A 5,224-nucleotide genomic window follows, 5' to 3' on the forward strand; every position below is an offset into this window, starting at 1 on the left:
CTTCGAGTTCAGTGTCATCAGATTCACTTAGATCAGACAAAGCCGGGTTTTCTAGTGGAACTACTATTCCTCTCGCTTTTTCAATTCCATAAAATATTCTGGAATCCATTGCTAAAAAGCCCCTAAAAATAAAAATATCTTCTCTGTCACACCGTAAACATGTGTAATATACTAATGGCACATGTCCCAACTATAGGCAATGTTGCTCACAGGCAACATAAAAGTTTTATACTACTTACGTATTTCCAAACAAAGATTGAAATATTTCTGCTGTAAACTTACCTCTGGGTATATCTTGCCAGTAATCTTAGCAGTTTTTCTTCAATCTATTTAAATCCACTCTTTTAGAACCAAAATAAGACACCTCTGTTGCTCACACGAGGAGATCTCTGTAACACCACTGCACAAACTGCTATCTCGTGTGGAAAACCTTAAGCTATTACAAAAACTGGCGTTGGCAGTGTGTAAAGGAATGTTGCCTGGAGGCAGTAATGCCAGTAAAATGCACTGGGAAGAGTTTGTTGTCCCATAAGGCCAAGGTAAATGTGATGTTGCTTGAAAGCAACACTGCCAAATAAAGGGTTAAACAATATTCCATACACTGCAATCAATTTTCCACCTGCTAGCCAATCAATTGGGTCTTTTTCCAGACAAATTCCTGGAGGGGGAGGGGAGGGGAGGGGAACTGCTGGGGGTGTCCCAGATAGGGAGGGGTTAATTAATTGGTCGATTTAATTAATTAGTCAAATGGGTCCATATCATAAGTGTGCTTGTATTGCGAGACAATTTCCAGAGGGGTGGTGGAGAAGGAGGAGAAGTGGGGAGAAGGAGAGGGAAGGGAGGAGTGTGGAGGGTTTCTTGGAATGACGGATTATCCTCAGGTGGACATAATCCACTTAGCAAAATAGTAAGTTAAGGACTTGTCAATCAAAAGAGACCAATAGGTTTTCCACTGAATGTATGCTTGCTCCTGATGTAGGCAACCTGCGCTAACAAAATGTGCTGATCCTTTCCTTACCCAACTACTCCTGTTCACAGACAAATGTGAGTTCACTGGGGAGGGATTGTGTTCTGAATTCGCTAAACAGCCATGTCTGGCAGCCAAAAAGCTCCATGCGAAGCACATTCCGAGGCTTCGGTGCCTGTTGGATATTTGTTTGTTGGCAGGCATTCCAGACTGTCGTGTAACTGGGCCGTACCTCCTTCCACTCTAACTGGTCTTGCATCTCTTATGTCTCTACAAAAGATATTGGGGCCGTCCTTGAAAGCTGTGCCAGTGATTGCCCATCAGGAAATGTGGTTTCAGCATGATGATGCACCAACTCGCTTGTATCGTGCAGTTTGCAGACATCTGAACAAACGATATGGTGACAGATGGACAGGGCGAGGAGTCTTAACACAAACAAATGTGCTTAAGTGATAAACAGGTGTTCCGTTATGTTTCATTTCGAATTGTTTTGTATTGCCTTATGCGTAATTTAATCCCTCAAACAGAAGTGGATGAGTTAAAAATCGAAGTTGAAACCATTGTAGAACTGAAACGGTACATTCCTGGGCATGGGTTTGTACTCAAAATATTCTTTCCTGTCTCCCTTCTACAAGTCCTAGAAGTTTGTCCGAACACCCGGCATTCAGATTTTTAGTTCGACTATCGATCGTTTATATGCTCGGACAGCGTTTTGTGTTTGTTCTTAGTTTTGACAATTATTAGCGAAAAGTGTTTTACCGTGGAACACACTTCAGACTTTCACACTTTAATAGACCTTTACTCCATTTTGTTATTCTATTTTGAAATGACAGCATTCACTTTAGGAGTGGTGCACTTTCTTTCTGAAATTACAATTACTCCGGAAAAGTAAGATTTTTGACAAATGAGAGACTGTTCCAAGATACAACATGGTCATGTACCTAGGTACAAATATCAGTTCAAATCGTTGCAATCGAGAAAAAAATTTTGTCAGTAGTGTATTTCTCTATGAGAAATGTCTTACGTTATTACTCTACTACACAAGAATAATCAGCAAGCGAAATCAATCGTTTTATCAAAAACCAGTTAGAAGTTAACAACGATCTGAAATAGAAGCTGTTGCAGCTATCACAAATTTCCCTTTTCGAGACTGGTAACTTCGTTAATACATTACATAAACATACTTCTTTTGCAAATCTCATATACTCCATGGTGCAAGGTCTTCCGTTTGAAGGTACGAGATGGTTTGTGACCCACGAACTATAACTTATTCATCCACACGTTATGTAACTAGTCAAAATTAAACAATATTTTATTCACCACAAAATTCTTTAACCATAGAACAGACAGTATCCTCCAAATATCTTTAATATATTACACAACACTAAATATGTAGAACTCGTTATATTTGCAAACCCTGCAGAAAACAAAACCTCAGGCCCCACAACAGCAGCAGTCGAAAATGCCAGGAACTACTTACCGCGTCCTCTAGTACGCGTTGCTTCATATAGTTCTAAAATCGGTGACTAACTGAAACACCGACCAAGAAAGAAGATGTGTTTGTAGGTACACTATCCTATGCCCCCCCCCCTATTCTCATATTGTCATAAATGGAGCACCAGAAACAGATATTGCTTACATACAGTTGTAGTCAGTTGCGTATTCTAGGATCCCAGTCACATTTCTTTAGAATAGTAAATAGCGTTTGCAGGAGCTCTTTATTTTAGTCTCTGAAAGTACCGGTTCACATGCGATTAACTTTAATCTTCAGCATATACTCGACAAATGAAGATCAAGTACTTTCAACTAAATTCAGTCCTTCATACAATAAAGGAGCCGCCACAGTGGTATGGAATCAGCCCCCGTGGTCTCACTTCACCCCAATAGACCCCGTCAGACCTTTTTCGTTTTCGATTATAGTGCTTTGCGAAACTCCGGGCCAAAGTAACTTTCACATGTTGTGTCACTGTCAAGCAAAATAGAAATAATTGCTGCTGCATGGTACAGATGGTAACAAAGCAGCATGCAATGATACGAACATAACTGACGTTTTTGTTCAAAGACAGTAGTCACATTGCAAAAGGCGGAACGTGTTCTCCATGAAGCATGTGATCACCAAACACAGCTGTGCGTGCTCTGTAACCAGCTCCCAAGCTGGGCACGAGGTTGGTAAGGAAATGTGGTAGAGCGTTCCATTCCTCAACAAGTTTGACTGAGAACTCTGGATGGTCGCTGGAACATGTAGGCGAGCTGCGGTATGCATCCCCAATGCATAACGACGTGGCCCACGGTGTTTACGTTTGCCGAACATCCACTCATTCAAAGACCTCCTACACCAGTGCTTTCGATGCGATCACGCATTGTCGTCCTTAAAAGTACAGTGAGGGTCGCATACAGCCTGAAAAGATACGCATGGGAAACGAATGCAGTGTCACAATGCCGCTGACCTGCGAGTGTACCATGATCAATTTGCCCAACCAACGGTATGCCTCTCCAAAACATAACACGTGAGCGCATCGGAACGATTATATGGACAATTCTCGTCGTACCCTCATATGGCCAGAAGTGGGAGCACGTAATGCACCCAGGAACGTCGCCGAATTTCAAGATCACTTACTGCCCTCCAGTTTTTGAGGGGCAAGACGACCCGCAAATAATAACTATAACCTCTTCTATTCGTAAGCTGTTCATCGCAAGGAGACGGTATTTGCGTTGTGCACAGCGGCCAAAATGAACGATCAGTTACTTAACACAATTCGCTCGTGTTGTATGATTATAGAGATCGTTTATTTATTGGCGAGAGATAGTGATTTCGATTTTCCCTTGGTTTGTATTGTTTCAAGATACAGAGATCACAGCTTCCGCAGCAAAAGGAGCAAAAAAGGTCATGCGGACATATGGCCAGAAATGCGTTCCCAGTGAGGTAGGCCATTTTGATGGCGAAGGTAAGAGATCATTGTCAGAGAAGGTATCAATGACACTTGAGAGCGCACCAGACGAATGGGAATGTTCTGCCTCTATCAGTGTTCCAGCTGCACACTCTAGGGGGCGCAATGTTATCCACGAGGGCGGTGCACTCGCACTTTGTTATCAGGGGCAACGGCCGTGCACCGCAAAGTTATGTGCAGACTGTGAACGTAACTATACAGCCGATTTTGGTAGGCTTTACGTTAGTCAAATATTCGAATCAGTTACATTTTCTGAAAATTTGAAGCAAGCCATGTTAATAAGCCAGTATCTTTCACTAATACCTCATTTATCGCTTTTGCCGGCCGTTGTGGCCGATCGTTTCTAGGCGCTTCAGTCCGGAACCGCGCTGCTGCTACGGTTGCAGGTTCGAATCCTGCCTCGGGCATGGATGTGTGTGCTGTCCTTAGAACTACTTAAACCTAACTACCCTAGGTATAGGGGACTGATGACCTCAGATGTTAAGTCCCATAGTACTCAGAGCCATTTGAACCATTTATCACTATCTCTGTTGGTGTCTTGTTGTTTACATTGACAATAATTCATTAAGATCATAAGAAAGAACTAATTCATTGACCAGAGACTGTTGAATGACGTAAGTCTGTCACCTGTCATAATGTTTTTATTGTACACTAGCTGACAGCCGGCACTGTCGGTCGGGGTGTTCACTTTGCTAGTTTTCCACAACGAGGAACCTTGCACGCACACCTGCCAGTAGGCTCGGCGTGGGATGATGCGCTTGGCACAGCTGCTTCGAGTATCTGCACGCCTCTGTGGCGAGGCCTACAACCGTTTGCGCCTCATAGTTGAAAGCTGCCAAAAGCGCTGCCTGGAGTCACTTCACTCGACTGCACGAGTGGCTCGGCAGTGAAGAGTCCTACAACGATGCATTCATGTAGGCGCATTCAGCGGCGTATGTCAATACCGTCAGCAAAATATGTTGCTAACAGAGTGAGCAGCAAGGATAAATATAAACATTAGGCACACTCCGGCAGTTCTTCACACATCTTGGTGTTCATGACGTCGGATCTCCCGAATCATGTGTGGCATCATGATATAGTTTTGTATGTGCCTTTCGCTGCGAATGTCTGCGAAATTTGTTACGAATAGAGTTAGTAGTACAGAAGCAAATTTCAACATCAGGCATGGTGCGGCTGATTTTCATGCATCTCATCGTTTATGATGCCGCACCTCCTGAATTATGATTGTTACCTGTCAGTAAGTGGTATGTGCACAAACTTTGGTCCATATCAGTCCAGTGGTCTAGGGGGAGATGTGCCACATACGTAC

This window comes from Schistocerca gregaria, unplaced genomic scaffold, assembly GCF_023897955.1.
Source record: "Schistocerca gregaria isolate iqSchGreg1 unplaced genomic scaffold, iqSchGreg1.2 ptg000474l, whole genome shotgun sequence".
NCBI classification, from domain to species: domain Eukaryota; kingdom Metazoa; phylum Arthropoda; class Insecta; order Orthoptera; family Acrididae; genus Schistocerca; species Schistocerca gregaria.